At 47.0% G+C, this 20,130-nt stretch overlaps 1 long non-coding RNA gene across 1 annotated transcript in view; it reads right to left on the bottom strand.

Annotated features, from left to right (window-relative positions):
• The window catches only part of LOC138351050 (uncharacterized), a 117,171-nt gene extending 97,331 nt beyond the window's left edge, over positions 1-19,840 (bottom strand). The window contains exon 1 of the long non-coding RNA XR_011222350.1: positions 19,470-19,840. This is a non-coding gene — a long non-coding RNA (uncharacterized lncRNA). The remainder of the gene's footprint in view (positions 1-19,469) is intronic.
• Positions 19,841-20,130: the final 290 nt, after the last annotated feature.

Genomic DNA, 20,130 nt, shown 5'->3' with positions numbered 1-20,130 from the left:
TGGCCCCTCTTAGCTCTGGCACCAACACTTTTGTATATACCTGTACTTGTTTTAGCTTTGGCTTTATGCTTCTTAAGGTGTGGAATCCAAACCAGTGATGCGTATTCCAGCACTGGACTAACAAATGTTGTGTAAATTGCTTTGAAGGAGTCCTGAATCGGGTACCTAAACGATGTTGTTATATTTGCCAGCGTCCCATATGCTGCCGATGTTATCCTGTTAACGTGTGAGTTGTGTAATTATATCCACTCCCAGATCCTTCTCTCTTTCTAATTCCTGCAGCTGTCTTCCCCGTTGTGGTGTAGCTGCCTTCTGGTCTCCTCTCTCCCTGTCCCATTCTCATTACCTTACACCTGTTGGGATTGATCTCCAGCAGCCATTTGTCTGAAGACTGCCGGAGTTTGTCAAGGTCTTCCTATAACGTTCTGCAATCCTCCTCTGTTTTCATGTTCTTCATCAGCTTCGCATCATCAGCAAACATTGACATGTCTGAGCTCACTGCTGAGCTAAGGGTAAGGCGTTCACATTAATTAAGAACAGCAGCGACCCCAAGACAGAGCCTTGTGGGACCCCACTTGTTACATTCCTCCAGCTTGAAACCTTCTCTCTGACTATGACTCTGTTTTCTGTCCTTGAGTTACTCCCTTACCAAGTTCGGTGTTTTCCCAGCTATACCAGCCTGCTTCTCCTCCTTATACAACAGTCTTTCATGGGGAACAGTGTCAAATGCTTTTTGACAGTCTCGAAAACAAAAACAGTCTACCCAGCCTTTCTTTTTCTTTCTTATTTTAGTAAGCTTGTCATAAAACCCAATCATGTTTGTCAGACACGATTTCCCATTTACAAATAAAAGATGATTTTTTGTCACAAAGTCGATTCTCTCAAGATGCTTCACCATTCTTGACCTGACTACTTTCTCCAGCACTTGACAAGGAATACTTGTCAGTGACACTTGTCTGATGTTCAGTGCCGCCTTTCTTTCCCCCTTTTTGGAATACTGGGAATATTGCATTGTTGGATTGTGTGGTATTGTGCAGTGATAGAATGAGTGAGTGTTTGTTACTGTGCAGTGACGGTGTGTAGTATTATGTAGTGATGGAGTGATGGGGTGTGCAGTACTGTGCAGTGATAGTGACCATGCACCATCAGCTACACGACCACACAAAAAGTCTCTTCGCAAAAGCTCAGTAAAGAAAGTGTTTCATCATCACAGAAATTGAAACTAATAATCTGATCAGAATAAAAAATGATCAGTTCTATGACTGTTTATAAATTTTAATAAGTTAAACCTTTTAGTAAAAAAAATTAATATGAGAGTTGGTTAGAAGGTGTGAGAGAGAACAGCTCCGGCCTGCTGCTTCCAGTCCTCTCTGTCCGGACAATAATATTTGTCCCGTACGAGTGCATTTATAAGTATACAGGAGAGTGAATGTCAATAATGTCGAATTCCTCTTATGTGCAAATATCGAGGAGATAATTCATCCCCCGTAAGTTAGATCTTCAATATCGCCGCCGGAGCTCACAGGTCACAGATGTTATGACGCCGCCGCCCTCACGCAACTATTCCTGCTGTCAAGAGTCATACATACGCCTTTATAAACGATGACAGATGACTCAATGTAACTTTTAGTTCAATTTAGATACTTTCGATGTACATTTGTTGCAATATTTCGGCATTTGGGAATTTCGAGAAGTAGCTTTGGCTGTGAGTTTTTTTTTTTCAAATATAGCGATGGTTAAGGTCGGTGCTTCAGGGGAGATGTCTGCGCCAGCCAGAGTAGAGCCAGGCGAGGAGAAGGCCTGGATGTCTGTGTGATATAATTGGCTACGTATTCTATCGACCCGCCAATCGGGGCATGATCTAACATCACGTGACTCCCGAGGTGAGGCCGCTCACTGGCCTCTGGAGCTTCACTATGACCTCAGAGCTGCAGAAGCAAAAACCCTCCAAATTGTTCGAAAATTATCCAAGATTTAACGAACTGCAAGAGAGCCAGAACTTAAACAAAGAGGTGTCAAAAGGCCTCGTATGACACAGGATCCGCCGAGGCCGTAACTCGAAGAGAAGAAGTATCGCGTGTGCAAGAGTGAGTGTCGTGTGCAAGAGTGAATGTCGTGTCAGAGGAAGAGTTGCTGGTTGATGAAACTTAGACACATCTCGAGGAATTCCAGTGGTTGTGGGAGCACATTTCACCGCATGCTGGTGGTGAAGAGATCCAGTGAAGAGATGTGCAAGAATTGTCAGCGCCCTCAGTCACCCTCAGCCGATCTCAGCCACCCTCAGCCGATCTCAGCCACCCTCAGCCTCTCAACACATAAGGAACAATTCCCATCAGGTGAGGAGCGATTAAAGAAGGTACGCAGAGCAGTACCGAAGACAGTGAAGTCCGGTTACTCCAACGACATTGTTACAGTATTATGAGTGGAAGCCTATGTTTAGGATCACAGTATTTCTGCAGTGAAGGGCGAAGTATTGAGGTGGCAGCCTGACAGTTGACTTGGGGTCACGAATGCCCTTCAGCGAAAGTACGAATTAAGTTCCCCTACATTGACATGTAATTATAGAGCCTGTCACGAGTCAATGACGGCCACGAACGCTTAAGCAGTACCTCCATAACCGGTTGTCCAAAAATAACAACAGCATTACTGGACTAATACGAGGGGTCGGGGAGGACATGAGTAGGAGACTGCAACGTCAACAATGTGTGTAAAGCACTCAGAGAATGCCATCAACAGCCCTGCGGACACGCCAGCAATGACTGATGCGTGCGAGAAGGGCACGCTGGATGTTTGTCATGGTGAGGTCCCTTTAAAAGGTGATAGATACCCTCCCCCCCAGAACCATCCGACAAAAAATCCCCTTCCTCCCTCCCCTATCCCCTCCCCTTGAGTTTATTGAGGTCTGCGGATTTGGAGTGATAGTTTATTTTGTTGCTGACAGAATTTAATTACAATTATGCATGTGTTATAAACACATATGTCACAGATGAGGTGAAAGTATTTATATTATGAACAAGCAGTACCCGGCCACGCGTTGCTGTGGCTCAGCAACGCGTGTGCGTTGCTGAGCCACAGCAACCTTCCCTGTCCCCCCAGTCCTCCCCACCATTCCCCCCTCACCCGTCTCCTCGGCCACCCAACCATTCCCCACTCCACTGTCCCATCGTCCTCCCCCACTCCTCCATTCCCCCATCCCCTCGCCCCCACCATCCCAAACTCCACCCGTCCCCTCGTCCTTTCCTACCATTACCCCCTTCCTTGTTCCCTTGTCATCCCCACCATTCCCCACTCCCTCGTCCGATACCTTCCCAAATGGTCTGATGTTCCCATCAGAAAACTGGGAACATCAAGTGATCTGATGTTCCCATCACAGAAATATAAGAAAAACAGTTAAAAAATGAAATGAAAATATGAAAAAATAAAAAATAAACTATACTCACGAAATGAACGGTATGGTAAACAACACAGCTCAATTCCAACGCAATTCACAAAATAATTATATCAAAATTAGAATAAATCAAAATCTATGAAAATTCAATTTATCAATGCAATCAGAAACATTGAAATGGAATTGTAACATATTTAGTATAGCATGTGTGTTGCTCTTACATGCAACAGATGGCACTGTTTTTCAAGAAAAGCATCATTTTACCTGTCGCAGGTGTAGCATCTATACTTATACTTATGAAATGAACGGAATGGTAAACAACACAGCTCAATTCCAACACAATGTCACACAAAATAATTTAATAAAAAGTAAAATAAATAGTAATCTATGGAAATAAAATTTATCACTGCAATCGAAAATAATGAAATGGAATTCGTGACATATTTAGTATAGCGTGCATGTTGCTATTATGTGCAACAGATGGCGCAGTTTTTCAAAAACGCCTGTTTTTACCTGCCACAGGGGTGGCATCTATATAGTAGGTATATAAAAAGATGCACCTATTCGAATTCAACGTTGTGTCAAAATTTCAAAGCAATCGGTGAAGAACTTTCACGGGTTACAGCATGTGTTGCTCTTACGTCCAACAGATGGCGCTGTTTTTCAAAAAAGCATGTTTTTTCCTGTCACAGGTGAGGCATGTATATAGTAGATATATAAAAAGACGCGCCTATTCGAATGCAACATTGTGTCAAAATTTCAATGCAATCGGTAAGGGGTTCAGAAGATTTCCCTCACATGAAAAAACACAGTTTTTTCAGAAAAAGCATGTTGTTTTTTACCGTCACAGACGTGAAATCTATATAGTATGTATATAAAAACCTGCTCAGATGCGAATGGAACGTTGTGTGAAAATTTCAAAGCAATTGGTGAAGAACTTTCTGAGATTATCGGTTATGAACAAACGAACATTTGCATTTTTATTTATATAGATATATGAATATTAGTATATTTTGGTAGCAGTCTTTCTTGTAAACATATGTTGTTGAATATGACCGAAAGGGTAAGAGTAATGATTCTAGCACGAATCTTCTCAATATTTCTTACGTTTTTCTTCTCTGTCGAGGGTAATTGAAAAGTGAACTCTTCAAAGTTCATTTCACATTTTTATTTATGGTCTGACGCCAAACAGCATTTCGCAAGAGACTTCTCACATTTTCAAAGACAAATTTTTATGTACTCTATTTCATGCTTATATTTGTTTTTGGGTGAGGTGATATGACATAAATGTTTTAGGGTGAAGTGATAGAACACGAACCAATGGGTATTCATTGGGTAAAGATAATTTTACAAAGTTAGAACACCAATTATTGCGTATTTTCTCTTCTTGCATATGTGTTGGTTCGGGGTCTTGAAGTGGGTAGAATGTAATTATGTGTTAATTGGCTGTTGATTGCTGGTGTTGAATTTTTGATGTGTAGTGCTTCGCTGATGTCGAGTCTCCTGCTGTCGCTGTATCTATCGATAATTTCTGTGTTGCTTGTTAAGATTTCTCCTGTGATGGTCTGGTTGTGTGAGGAGATTATATGTTCCTTGATAGAGTCCTGTTATTTGTGAATTGATAATCGCCTACAAAAAGACGTTCTGGTCTTGCCTATATACTGAGATCTTTGGGGCTGACAGTCCCCAAGTGGAAATGTGAAGGCATAGACGACGTTGGTTTCTCTCAAGGTGTTCTGTTTGGTGTCTGGAGAGCTCTTCATGAGTAGATTGGCTGTTTTCGTGTTTTTGTAGTAAATTGTCAATTGTATCTTCTGATTTTTGTCTGTGGGGATAACGCTCCTATTAATAATATCTTTCAGGACACTTTCCTCCGTTTTATGGGCCGTCGAAAAGAAGTTCCTGTAAAATAGTCTAATAGAGGGTACAAGTGTTATGTTAGTTGACTCTTCAGAGGTTGCGTGGCGTTTCACCTTTCTTTTAATAACGTCTTCAATACAACCGTTAGAGAAGCCATTGTTGACTAGGACCTACCTTACCCTACAGAGTTCTTCACCGACCTGCTTCCAACCAGAGCTGTGAGTGAGAGCCAGGTCGACATAAGCATTGATAACACCCCTCTTGTACCTTTCTGGGTGGTCACTATTGTCATTAAGAAACGTTCCTATGTTCGTTTCCTTAGTGTAGACTGCAGAGTGGAAGGCACCAATCCTTTCCGTGACTGTTACATCTAGAAAGGGCAGCTTCCCATCACTCTCCATCTCGTAAGTAAAACTTAACACTTTCGCACACCGCGGGCACGAGACCCACACTACCCCATGCGGGCCTCAGAGTTTCACGGGAGCGTGCGGTAATTCTGAAAAGTGTATACTCTTTTCAACTTTGTCACCTCAATTCTCGTCCAAGGTTTTTCAATTTGATATCATTGTGTTCGCAATAGAATTCTCTACACGACTAAAGACATATAAAGTCCAAAAGCCCGGCGTACCATCCTCAACAAACAGAGAAAGTGAGTGCGTGTTACCCGGGACCGCACAAGAGCTATAAAATGTGTACACTCTCTTCACTTTTGTCACCTCAATTCCCGTCCTAGGGCTTTCATTTTGGTATCATTGTGTTCGCAATAGAATTCCCAACAAGAGTATATGCATATAAAGTAAAAAAAACGCAGCACGCTCCACCGCCGACCAGATGAAAGTGGCCCAGAAAGAGAGCGCTGCGCCACCTCAAGGCGCCTCTCATTACATTACATTCATTTAACGTTGTCTAAATTAATTGACATGCACTAAGAGAAAACATTTGTTGCCACCTAATACATTTATTATGACGTAAATATTCGTCATACCCATCTCCTACCTTACTGAACATTAAGTGAATATTATGGTTTATACTCGGGATCCCGGCCTTGGGAGCTAGCACATGAGCCACCCAGGAGGAAGGGAGAGACACGCAAGAGCCGCCATAGTTTTGACGTGTTCTGGAGTTTGCTTATTGCCATCGGCCCATGATAGGAGCATCTGGCTGCTTGCGAACTCCTGACTGATTGAGCAGCTTCAATTATTTACGGACACCACTTTCGGCAGGGAATAAGTATCTTTATAAATTTATACTGGCCTTTATAACTTGTATAAGTGGTTTCCCTGTCGTTACGATGTGCGGCAACATTAAATCCCACATAAGTACACCTTTGAACCCCAAATCCATTTAGAATTTACAATTAAAAGAATGATTCTAGGGTTTGGAGTGGAAATTACATAATATTTGCATTTCAGCATGGAATTAACCGTGAAAGAGACAAATTTCTACCTACGGGTTCACGTGTTTCTGGAGAGCTGCTGACTTGGACAAGAATAAACGGGTTGACGTTGTCGGACGTGATCGACGTTCATCTTAGACAGCTAAGCTGTTTACTTGTTCATTTTGTAGTTAGACAACCGTGTTATCTCTCAGTGAACTATAGAATCTAAATGATTTATTTTATTATTTGAAGTCATTAATCTCATATTATAGAATAACACCCCAATTTGAAGCTCATAGGGATTTAGTTCTGAATTAATTTTAATATTACAGTTCATTCATCTAGATATATTTAATCACATTTATGCATTAATTATAGGAGATCCATAAGCCACTGGTTCTCCTATTTATTAATAGAATTCTGGTCCTTCGAAGCATTTAGCATTATTCATTATAGAACTAAATTCTCCCCCACAGTGAGGACGTCATAAAGAAACCTTGGGTGGAGGTCTTAGAAGCTGACCTCTGGGAGCCCCTCTGAGCGCTCTCCAGATGCAGACTCTGTGGTTTGTTTGGGGAAAGAGGAGTTAATGGAAGAACTTCGAGGCCAGGGAAATTAGGAACTAAATGAGGAAACTTCGAGGCTGGAGAAGTGTATGCTGAAATCTGTGGGAGAGCAGAACTCCATAGTGAAGAGTTGACCTCAAGCAGTGTGAAGGAGCAATGAAGAGGAGTGTCACGTGTCTCCGTGGAATCAGCGATGAAGCTTCACTGGTGTTTGAAGAGGACTTCATTGTGCAGCAGTTTTGGGAGAACTGCAGAAGTGTCTTGTTGAAAATTTTGGAGAACCTTGAGATGTGCATGGTAGTGAACTTCTGTGAGCAGACCAGAGGTTTATGGTGGCTACACAGGAATGTATAAGGGAAGTGCTTGAATGGTTATTGGCGTGTAAGACGCAGTGTAAGGTGAGAGATTGAGTTATTCTTGTGTTGTTGAAAATTTATGCAGATGTTTCTGGTGTTTCAGCCACAGGCTGAATTTTATATATTTTCAGGGCTGAGTGTACAATATTGTTGTGACGAGATTTCAACCCCATATAGGGAGGGAGTAGTAAGTGGTAAGCCAAGAGTTGAACAGCCACTCGATATGGACGGATGGTGAAGCCAGGATATGATATATAGGAGTGCTACCAGGTTGTAGCAGCTTAGAGGGTTGGATGCTAATATTTTATTGTTTTTATATCATGTATTGTATATGTTTTTTCGTTTATTTAATGTATATTGTTAGCTGGTTTTTGCTCTTGTCCTGGTGAGGTTTCCCAGAAAGCAGGAGAGAGACAGAGAGAGAAAGGATCATGGCTGCGGACAGGATGACAGAATTTTAATTCACAAAAGGGGGATTTAGGAGATCATTTCAAATAAGGAGAGAGTGGGGAGTCACGGCGGCTCAAGAAGGGTGTGTGTACACAAGACAATGAGGCCAGTGTTGGAGCCGCACCCCTAAACGTGTGACGCTGAACCCCTCTCCGAGATCATGAGACATACAGGGTGATTTCCTGAGTAAATTGCAAGCACTCCAGTGTCCATTACTGGACGACCGACGGTAGCAGGAGTGTGGTTGCCGAGGTCGGTTGTCTGTTCTGGCAGAGAGTAGTTGGGGGACATTGTCCACCTGTACACAAGTAACCGTTTGGTGCAGCAACCAGAACTCTCTCTTTGGGGGTTTATGTTTCATAAGCCCCAACCCCCTGAGGCCAGAACACAATACACACAGAAATCACAATAGCGTGATATATCAAATGAATAAATCCACAAGGACTGTGATGAGGGTTCGAACGTACGTTGATCCTCGTGAGGGCAGTAGCACTCCAGGTTGCAAGTCTTTTAACCATGTCATAGCTCAGTCAACCAAGGCGCGTTTGGGGTCATCCCGGATGTAGGTTCGAACCCTCATCACGGCCCTTGTGGATTTGTTCAACAATATCTATATTTGACAAAGAGTATTTTCCTAACTCAAACAATGTGGGGTTTATTATTCTATACATAATGTAATGTATAATGCCTCTTAGATGTCTCTTTATGTTCACATTCTTATGTCTCTTAGGTGTTCACATTCTTATGTCTCTTAGGTGTTCACATTCTTATGTCTCTTAGGTGTTCACATTCTTATGTCTCTTAGGTGTTCACATTCCCACAGGTCAAGGCGGTGTTCGTCACTCTTACCACAGATTCCGCAACTCCGCTGCTCAACTGTTGTTTCCATCTCAAGTCTTCATGGATATTTGTAAACAAGACGAATTCTTGCTATTACTGATTTCTCTCCCCGCGGCCACCACCTCCACGTCCATAATGACTGGGATTGCCAGCTGCAGTCACAATGTACAAGCATACAGAGTCACTGATATGTTCTTCTATTCTCCTTTCCTCAGTTACCTTGTCACGGTGAAGTTGCCTGACAATACCTCTAATTTGTAGAAGAGTTTTCGGTATGAAGTATTCAATATGGTCTCTTTCAACGCCTTCAGCAGCCAGCACATCTGCTCGTTCATTTCCACTTATTCCAACATACGAGGAGATCCACAGAAACTTGACGACTCTTGGTTGGTTAGTACTCTCACGGCTCTCTTCATCTCGACTCTTGGTTGGTTGGTTAGTACTCTCACGGCTCTCTTCATCTCGACTCTTGGTTGGTTAGTACTCTCACGGCTCTCTTCATCTCGACTCTTGGTTGGTTAGTACTCTCACGGCTCTCTTCATCTCGACTCTTGGTTGGTTAGTACTCTCACGGCTCTCTTCATCTCGACTCTTGGTTGGTTAGTACTCTCACGGCTCTCTTCATCTCGACTCTTGGTTGGTTAGTACTCTCACGGCTCTCTTCATCTCGACTCTTGGTTGGTTAGTACTCTCACGGCTCTCTTCATCTCAACAACTATTGCAAGATTTTCTGCCCGATTTTTCACTAAGGCTTGGTAGCGCTGCTTTTGAATCAGTGCAGATCAATGCACCATTAGTGTTTCGTTCAAGGAATCATAACGCCATAACAATGGCAGTTAGCTCCGCTTGTGTTGAAGAGGCATAGTTCTCAATACGTGTTTTTTCTTCATTTCTACGTTAAAAAGCATTAATCCTAATTATGGTGTATGCTGCACCAGCCCTGCCAGTGACAGGAATAGATGAACCATCAGTGTAAATTTGATCTAATTCATTCCGGACTTCTTTATAAATTTCCTCAAGATATCAGCTGTGCCTTATTTTTTGTGGTGTCGTGTTGGACTTTTTCGTTGTCATCTCGTTGATGATAATCCTACATGGGTCATCCTCCCTGGGAGGGGGTACACACTGACCAGGGTGAGGGAGGGGGGTACACACTGGCCAGGGTGAGGGAGGGGGGTACACACTGGCCAGGGTGAGGGAGGGGGGTACACACTGGCCAGGGTGAGGGAGGGGGGTACACACTGACCAGGGTGAGGGAGGGGGGTACACACTGGCCAGGGTGAGGGAGGGGGGTACACACTGGCCAGGGTGAGGGAGGGGGTACACACTGACCAGGGTGAGGGAGGGGGATACACACTGACCAGGGTGAGGGAGGGGGGTACACACTGGCCAGGGTGAGGGAGGGGGGTACACACTGGCCAGGGTGAGGGAGGGGGTACACACTGACCAGGGTGAGGGAGGGGGGTACACACTGGCCAGGGTGAGGGAGGGGGGTACACACTGACCAGGGTGAGGGAGGGGGTACACACTGACCAGGGTGAGGGAGGGGGGTACACACTGACCAGGGTGAGGGAGGGGGGTACACACTGGCCAGGGTGAGGGATGGGGGTACACACTGGCCAGGGTGAGGGAGGGGGTACACACTGACCAGGGTGAGGCTGGACACATGGTGAGGCTGGACACATGGTGAGGCTGCAGTGTCCAAGGAAAAGTTCACCTGTGATTTCTCGAGTATCAGAAATATGTGTGACCGCCGCCTCTCCCACGCCCGGCCCCCCATGCCCGGCCTCCCACGCCTGACCTCCCACGCCTGGCCTCCCACGCCTGACCTCCCACGCCTGGCCTCCCACGCCCGGCCTCCCACGCCCGGCCTCCTACGCCCGGCCTCCCACGCCCGGCCTCCCACGCCCCGCCTCCCACGCCCGGCCTTCCACGCCCGGCCTCCCACGCCCGGCCTCCCACGCCCTACTCCTCCCCACATCAACACATCAACCCCATTCACTGCGCCTGGCCTGGGCGCCTTGACAAAAAAACTCATTTATGAAGTGGATGAATAATACAGGTGGGCGGCGAGGATGGCGGAGGCCGCCGCAACCAGCCAGGGACCTGGCAGCCATGAGCACGGTCCTGGGAACAATGCAGCTAGAGGAACGTGTCGGGCGTGTGGCGAAGGTTTCCGCCTTAGAGGAGGTGGAACCCAACGCAAACACAACGGCTGTGAGGGTTGTTGGACGGTAACTGTAGAGAGAGACAGAAGGCCCACAGGTCCCCCCGGCACCCCCACACATCGCAGCATACTTCATGTCATCAGATGACCTCCTGGGGGCACTCACAGCATCCACCACCAGAACTCTTCCCCACATTCCAAAAGCTGCGCGCCCATTTGCAGCAGGAAAATATCCAGATCTCCTTAGGAGAGTGAATGAACGGTCAGCAAATCTTAATGCTGCAGCCACCATTAAAGCATGGCATAATTTGCTCCTGTTTGGCAATATTTGCTTAGGCGTACCTGCAAGAGGAGGCAAGTCACTAGCCTCATCAGTCACTAGGGCAATAAATAATTTCCCCTGAGCTGACAACTTGATCCCCATCCCTCCTCAACGCAAAAACCGTCGTGGAAGACCCAAAAGTTCCAATGACAATATTAAATTAGGAACACAAGTGACCAAAAAAATTTAAACGGGCAACACAGTAGGGGCAATTAGGTTACTTACCAGCGAAGACACAATCGCACCTAGAAATACTGCTACTGCCGACTCACTGAGAGAGAAGCACCCTCCCAGAGTACCATAGGAACCCACTGCTCGGGACACAAATGTCCCAGACATGGGACCTCTATTCCTCCAAGAGTCAGAGGTATACAAAGCCATAATGTCATTTCCGCCAGGCTCAGCAGGGGGGTACACTGGAGGAAGACCTCAGCACCTCAAGGAGATGACAAACCTCCTTGAGGTGCCAGTTCTCAAATGCCAGTTTTCGATGAAGTTGCCGAAACACTACTGTCAGAGGTCACGAAGTTTGTCAACAACTGCCTCTGTGTTTTGATTCCAGACGTAATTGAACCCTTTTTTGGTTCATCACTTTGTGCCCTTAAGAAGAAGGTTGGTGGAGTCAGACCTATTGCGGTGGGTAACACACTTCGGCGCCTCGTTGCCAGGGCAGCTGTCAGAAACATATGTACGGAAGCTGGAACGATGCTTCGACACCATCAGAGAAGTGCATGGTCCTAATGCTAGTGAAGCATCAGCTCGTGCAGCACGAGACCATATTAATCACCTACCAGAAAACAGACCCACTTGCCCTTTTCCTTTTCTGCATGGCAACTAAAGAGGTCACAAGCAGGTTGACAAGCAAACTCAACATCTGGTTCCTGGCACCCTGGCAGGGACACAGGAGTCCCTGCCAGGGGATCCACAGTTGGTGAAATCTAAGGGTGTTTAGGACAGTAGATAGATGGATAGATAGGTGGATGGATGGATAGATGAGAGAAACAGACCCGAGGAACAACGGGTACCACCATAGAAAATCAATACCTTAGGTGAGAACGCCTGTCAGTCTCTGTTTGTTCGAAGTTGGAGGCCACACGCTTGGGGTTAGTTTTATCTAGTTTTGTAGGGGGGAACTCTTCAGAGTTCTTCGTGAACCCTCATGAAGAACTCTCCAGACACCTAACAGACGCCGTGAAAGAAGCTAACGTCGTCTATGCCTTTATATGTCCAATTGGGGACTGTCAGCCCCAAAGATCTCGGTATATAGGCAAGACAACAACGTCTGTTTCTAGGTGATTAACAATTCACAAAAAACAGGGATCCATCAAGGATCATATAATCTGACACAACCAGACATTCACCAGAGAAATCTTAACAAACAACACAGAAATTATCGATAGATAAAGCGACAGCAGGCGGCTTGACGTCAGCGAAGCACTACACATTAAAAAGTCAACACCAGCAATCAACAGCCAATTAACACATAATTACATTCTACCCACTTCAAGACCCCGAATGAGCACAGAAGCAAGAAGAGAAAATACACAATAATTCGTGTTCTGATTATGTAAAATTATCTTTACCCAATGATTACCCATTGGTTCGTGTTCTATCACCTCACCCAAAAGCATTTATGCCATATCACCTCACCCAAAAACAAATATAAACATGAAATGGAGTATATAAAAATTTGTCTTTGAAAACGTGAGAAGTCTCTGGCGAAATGCTTCTTGTCGTCAGACCATAAATGAAAATGTGAAAATGAACTTTGGAGAGTTAATTTTTAAATTACCTTCGACAGTGAAGAAAAACCTTGGAAATATTGAGAAGATTCGTGTTAGAATAATTAATCTTACCCCTTTCGGTCATATTCAACATATCTATATAAATAGAAATGGAAATGGAAATGTTCATTTGTGCATAATTGCTAATCTCCGAAAGTTCTTCACCGATTGTTTTGAAATTTTAACACAATGTTCCATTCGCATCCGGCCAGGTTTTTATATACATACTATATAGATGTCACATCTGTGACGGTAAAAAAAAAAAATGCTTTTACTGAAAAACTGTGATTTTCATGTGTTTCATGTGACGGAAATCTTCGAAACCTCTTTACCGATTGCTTTGAAATTTTGACACAACGTTGCATTCAAATAGGCGCGTCATTTTATATACTTACTGTATAGATGCCACCCCTGTGACAGGTAAAAACATGCGTTTTTGAAAAACAGCGCCATCTGTTGCACATAATAGCAACATGCTCGCTATACTAAATATGTCACGAATTCCATTTCAATATTTCTGATTGCATTGATAAATTTTATTTTCATAGATTTCGATTTATTTAATTTTTTATTTAATTATTTTGTGTGACATTGTGTTGGAATTGAGCTGTGTTGTTTATCATACCGTTCATTTCGTGAGTATAATTTATTTTTCTATTTTCTTCAGTTATTCAATTCTTTTCTTCACCTAAAAACACATGACTTTTGCTGAACTGCTCTTCCAGTTAAACCCTGATGCAAGAGCATGGGTTCGAGTCACTTCTGGGGTGTGAGTTTTCAGTTCAGTTAGAATGCACAACTATATTCTACCCACTTCAAGAATCCGAACCAATATAGTAGCATCAAGAGGAAGTATGGGTCAATAGGCCCATGCAAAAGCATTAGTAAGAGGGATAGAAGCCCTAAATCAGATAATAGTAAATACGGAATATGCTGTTATATTCAATGAGACATGCATAAAAGAAAACCTGCTGCCAGTATACACCAATATACACACACACACACACACACACACACACACACACACACACACACACACACACACACACACACACACACACACACACACACACACACATACACACACACACACACACACACACACACACACACACACACACACACACACACATATATATATATATATATATATATATATATATATATATATATATATAAGCCCAAGCATCCGGTCTTCAACAACAAACATTCTTATAGGTAAGAGAATGTCTGTTTATCCGTCTGTCTGTTCAAATATGGAGGCCAGATGCTTGAGGCTAGCGTCACCCAAAATGGCAGATGTAACAGTCTGGGGTATGGGATGAACATAGGCTGGTCTGGGTCGCCATAATTCAACAGGGAATAGCGTGCCAGAAACCACATTCAGACCCCCACGACAGTTTTTGGTACTGTCCGTTAGCTACACAGCTAAATATTTTCAAAACAACCTTTTTAAAAGTAATTTTTTCTTCTAGTAATATACGCCATTATTTACGGATCTTTGTAAAATTAACAGACATTTCCTGCTTTCGATAATTTGCCCGTACTTGCATACAACAGACGAATCTTGAACAGCTTTAAAGGTATCTCAAGCAGTTGTCCTTCACTAGAGTGAGGGGGCAACTAAGTTTTTTATAAGTATTTCACACCACTGAGCTCCTCTCTCTGCCCACCACCCACACATTACACAACTATATTATTTATAAAAGAGAGACAGACTAACAGATAGAGAGACAGAGAGAGAGAGAGACAGACAGGGAAATAAAGAAACAGGGATAAAGAGAGACAGACAAACACGGAAAGAGGCGGAAACAGACAGACAGAGACAAAGACAGAGAGACAGACTATAATATATAATAAGTTGAGTTTAACGGTGAGAATATCCTTGTGATGAGTGAGAGAGAAGAGACGTGTGTGTCAAAACTTGGTGTTGATGCGTGACTCCCACTGGAGGCTTCACCCGCTGTCAACAAAGTTTGGCGCTCTATAACTATTAGTCTCACACTAGCCTCCAGTGTGAGACTTTTATAAGTGGAGGTGGAGCCTCCAGTGTGAGACTTTTATAAGTGGAGCTAGAGCCTCAAGTGTAAGACTTGGTGAAGGTGGAGCCTCCAGTGAGAGACTTGGTGAAGGTGGAACCTCCAGTGTGAGACTTTTATAAGTGGAGGTGGAGCCTCAAGTGTGAGACTTTTATAAGTGGAGGTGGAGCCTCAAGTGTGAGACTTTTATAAGTGGAGGTCGATCCTCCAGTGTGAGACTAGGTGAAGGTGGAGCCTCCAGTGTAGGACTTGGTGAAGGTGGATCCTCCAGTGTGAGACTTGGTGAAGGTGGAGCCTCCAGTGTAGGACTTGGTAAAGGTGGAGCCTCCAGTGTAAAACTTGGTGAAGGTGGAGCCTCCAGTGTAGGACTTGGTGAAGGTGGAGCCTCCAGTGTGAGACTTGGTGAAGGTGGAGCCTCCAGTGTAGGACTTGGTAAAGGTGGAGCCTCCAGTGTAAAACTTGGTGAAGGTGGAGCCTCCAGTGTAGGACTTGGTGAAGGTGGAGCCTCCAGTGTAAAACTTGGTGAAGGTGGAGCCTCCAGTGAGAGACTTGGTGAAGGTGGAGCCTCCAGTGTGAGACTTTTATAAGTGGAGGTGGAGCCTCCAGTGTAAGACTTGGTGAAGGTGGAGCCTCCACTGTAAGACTTGGTGAAGGTGGAGCCTCCAGTGTAAAACTTGGTGAAGGTGGAGCCTCCAGTGTGAGACTTTTATAAGTGGAGGTGGAGCCTCCAGTGTAAGACTTGGTGAAGGTGGAGCCTCCACTGTAAGACTTGGTGAAGGTGGAGCCTCCAGTGTGAGACTTTTATAAGTGGAGGTGGAGCCTCCAGTGTAAGACTTGGTGAAGGTGGAGCCTCCACTGTAAGACTTGGTGAAGGTGGAGCCTCCAGTGTAAAACTTGGTGAAGGTGGAGCCTCCAGTGTGAGACTTTTATAAGTGGAGGTGGAGCCTCCAGTGTAAGACTTGGTGAAGGTGGAGCCTCCATTGTAAGACTTGGTGAAGGTGGAGCCTCCAGTGTAGGACTTGGTGAAGGTGGAGCCTCCAGTGTAAAACTTGGTGAAGGTGGAGCCTCCAGTGAGAGACTGTGGCCTGGTGCTGGTGTGTGGAGCCTCCAGTGAGAGACTGTGGCTTGGTGCTGGTGTGTGAAGCCTCCAGTGAGAGACTGAGGCCAGGTGCTGGTGAGAGGAGACTCCAGTGAGAGACTGTGGCCTGGTGCTGGTGTGTGGAGCCTCCAGTGAGAGACTGTGGCCTGGTGCTGGTGTGTGCAGCCTCCAGTGAGAGACTGTGGCCTGGTGCTGGTGTGTGGAGCCTCCAGTGAGAGACTGTGGCCTGGTGCTGGTGTGTGCAGCCTCCAGTGAGAGACTGTGGCCTGGTGCTGGTGTGTGGAGCCTCCAGTGAGAGACTGTGGCCTAGTGCTGGTGTGTGGGGCCTCCAGTGAGCCTGGTGCTGGTGTGTGGAGCCTCCAGTGAGAGACTGTGGCCTGGTGCTGGTGTGTGGAGCCTCCAGTGAGAGACTGTGGCCTGGTGCTGGTGTGTGGAGCCTCCAGTGAGAGACTGTGGCCTGGTGCTGGTGTGTGGAGCCTCCAGTGAGCCTGGTGCTGGTGTGTGGAGCCTGGCCACTAGTCAGCAACCCTTCAACCTCTTCAAACTTCTCTCTCAACTTTCTTTCATCAGTAAGGTTTCCTCCTCGTCCTCCTCCTCCTCGTCCTCCTCCTCCTCGTCCTCCTCCTCCTCGTCCTCCTCCTCCTCGTCCTCCTACTTTTCCTTCCCCCTCCTCAATTTTGCACCATTCCTTCCTCCCCGTCCCATCCCAAATCCTTATCCTAATCCCTTCCCAGTGCTATATAGTAGTAATTGCTTGGCGCTTTCCCCTGATAATTCTCTTCCTCCTCCGCCTCAATCTTCGTCCTAATCCTCCTCCTCCTTCGCTCCTCCTCCTGCTCCGCCTCTTCCTCCTCCTTCGCTCCTCCTCCTGCTCCGCCTCTTCCTCCTCCTTCCCTCCTCCTCCTGCTCCTTCCCTCCTGTTCCTTCTCCTTCCTCTGCCCATGCCCCTGCCCCTGTCCCTGCCCCTCCCCCTGCCCCTGTCCCTGCCCCTGTCCCTGCTCCTACCCCTGCCCCTGGCCCTGCCACTGCCCCTGGCCCCTGCCCCTGCCCCTGCCCTGCCCCTGCCCCTGCCCCTGGCCCCTGCCCTGCCCCTGCCCCTGCCCCTGCGCCTGCCCTGTCCCTGCCCCTGCCCCTGCCCCTGCCCTGCCCCTGCCCCTGCCCCTGCCCTGCCCCTGCCCTGCCCCTGCCCCTGCCCTGCCCTGCCCCTGCCCCTGCCCCTGCCCTGCCCCCGGCCAGCCAGCGTGTACAGGCCAGCGCGTCACCGTGTTAGACATCACACACACCAGCCTATTACTCTTCCTGAAGATATCGAGGAACTTGGAGTAATAAATTAAAACTCTGTACGTCGAGGCGTCGCCAGGGGCTTTTCCTAGGGTGAGGGACTCAACGCCAGGGTGAGGGACTCAACGCCAGGGTGAGGGACTCAACGCCAGGGTGAGGGACTCAACACCAGGGTGAGGGACTCTCCGCCAGGGTGAGGGACTCAACGCCAGGGTGAGGGACTCAAGGCCAGGGTGAGGGACTCAACGCCAGGGTGAGGGACTCAACGCCAGGGTGAAGGACTCACTGCCAGGGTGAGGGACTCAACGCCAGGGTGAGGGACTCAACGCCAGGGTGAGGGACTCAACGCCAGGGTGAGGGACTCAACGCCAGGGTGAGGGACTCAACGCCAGGGTGAAGGACTCACTGCCAGGGTGAGGGACTCAACGCCAGGGTGAGGGACTCAACGCCAGGGTAAAGGACTCAACGCCAGGGTGAGGGACTCAACGCCAGGGTGAAGGACTCACTGCCATGGTGAGGGACTCAATGCCAGGGTGAGGGACTCAACGCCAGGGTGAGGGACTCAACGCCAGGGTGAAGGACTCACTGCCAGGGTGAGGGACTCAACGCCAGGGTGAGGGACTCAACGCCAGGGTGAGGGACTCAACGCCAGGGTGAGGGACTCAACGCCAGGGTGAAGGACTCACTGCCAGGGTGAGGGACTCAACGCCAGGGTGAGGGACTCAACGCCAGGGTGAGGGACTCAACGCCAGGGTGAAGGACTCACTGCCAGGGTGAGGGACTCAACGCCAGGGTGAGGGACTCAACGCCAGGGTGAGGGACTCAATGCCAGGGTGAGAGAGTCAACGCCAGGGTGAGAGAGTCAACGCCAGGGTGAGAGACTCAACGCCAGGGTGAGAGAGTCAACGCCAGGGTGAGAGAGTCAACGCCAGGGTGAGAGACTCAACGCCAGGGTGAGAGAGTCAACGCCAGGGTGAGAGAGTCAACGCCAGGGTGAGAGACTCAACGCCAGGGTGAGAGAGTCAACGCCAGGGTGAGAGAGTCAATGCCAGGGTGAGAGTCAACGCCAGGGTGAGAGACTCAACGCCAGGGTGAGAAAGTCAACGCCAGGGTGAGGGACTCAACGCCAGGGTGAGGGGCTCAACGCCAGGGTGAGGGGCTCAACGCCAGGGTGAGGGGCTCACCGCCAGGGTGAGGGACTCACCGCCAGGGTGAGGGGCTCACGGCCAGGGTGAGGGACTCAACGCCAGGGTGAAAGAGTCAACGCCAGGGTGAGAGACTCAACGCCTGGTTTATCATTTCACTCAGTAATTTGTCTCGTACATCAGCCCCACTATTTATCTAACCAGTATTTACCCAGGTGTTTCCTGAGTCTAAACTAATCTAATTTTCACCCACTAGTATAACACCAATATTTTGTCTCATATTTTCTTTATAAACTCATAAGGACGAATTATTTTTATATATAAAAAAAAATCTGCAATGGATGGATAAATGATGCAGGGGGATGGAGAGAGAGAGAGAGAGAGAGAGAGAGAGAGAGAGAGAGAGAGAGAGAGAGAGAGAGAGAGAGAGAGAGAGAGAGAGAGAGAGAGAGAGAGAGAGAGAGAGAGACAGACAGACAGACAGACAGACAGACAGACAGACAGACAGACAGACAGACAGACAGACAGACAGACAGACAGACAGACGGACGGACGGACAGACAGACAGACAGACAGACAGACAGACAGACAGACAGACAGACAGACAGACAGACAGACAGACAGACAGACAGACAGACAGACAGACAGAGAAAGACAGAGATGGATATAGGTATAGTACTATAGAACTATGTAGACTGTAGAGTATAGAACATACTACTGTTCTATAGTCTATACTGTTTTATATTTATTCTATACAAATAGTACAATAGAACGACTACTGAAGGTATACTCACCCCAGTTGTCGTCGTCGACTGCCGTAGGTGTGGCCAAGAGCCCTTCGTGCACGCCTCGCCCCACCACCACCCTGGCGAGGGTGGAGAGGATCCCCGCCACCACACACAACCACCTCCACCTCTCCATCTCTCTCTCCACCACCCCACACACACCAACACCAACACCAGGGTGTAGAGAGAGACGGAGACTCAGTGACACTTTGTTTGTAGTGGCCGTAAAAAGATCGTTCGAGACTGAGGATTGTGTTCCTCAGCCTCGTATCCTCCTGGGTAGTTCAACAGCTGTCGTTGACTCCACAGTATTGTACTCCTGTCGTGGGCGTCCAGGGGTCGTGCTCAGGCAGCAGCAGCAGCGGTGGTGGTGGTCACGGTCGTTCTGTCCTGAAAGTTGTCGTGGTTAGTGCCGTAGTAATGGTCTGGTTCTACAGCAAGCATGGTATGGTTGTGGTACTCTAGTCTTCCAGATGGTTGTGTGATTTTGTAGAGCAAGGACGGTATTGTTGTGTTGTAAACCCACATGACTGTGGCTTGTTGTGTTGTAAACCCACATGACTGTGGCTTGTGGTGTTGTAGACCACAGTGACTGTGGCTTGTTGTGTTGTAGACCACAGTGACTGTGGCTTGTTGGGTGGTAGACCACAGTGACTGTGGCTTGTTGTGT

The sequence above is a fragment of the Procambarus clarkii genome, chromosome 1 (genome assembly GCF_040958095.1).
Source record: "Procambarus clarkii isolate CNS0578487 chromosome 1, FALCON_Pclarkii_2.0, whole genome shotgun sequence".
Classification (NCBI taxonomy): domain Eukaryota; kingdom Metazoa; phylum Arthropoda; class Malacostraca; order Decapoda; family Cambaridae; genus Procambarus; species Procambarus clarkii.
This window is presented reverse-complemented; position numbering and strand designations above follow the sequence as displayed.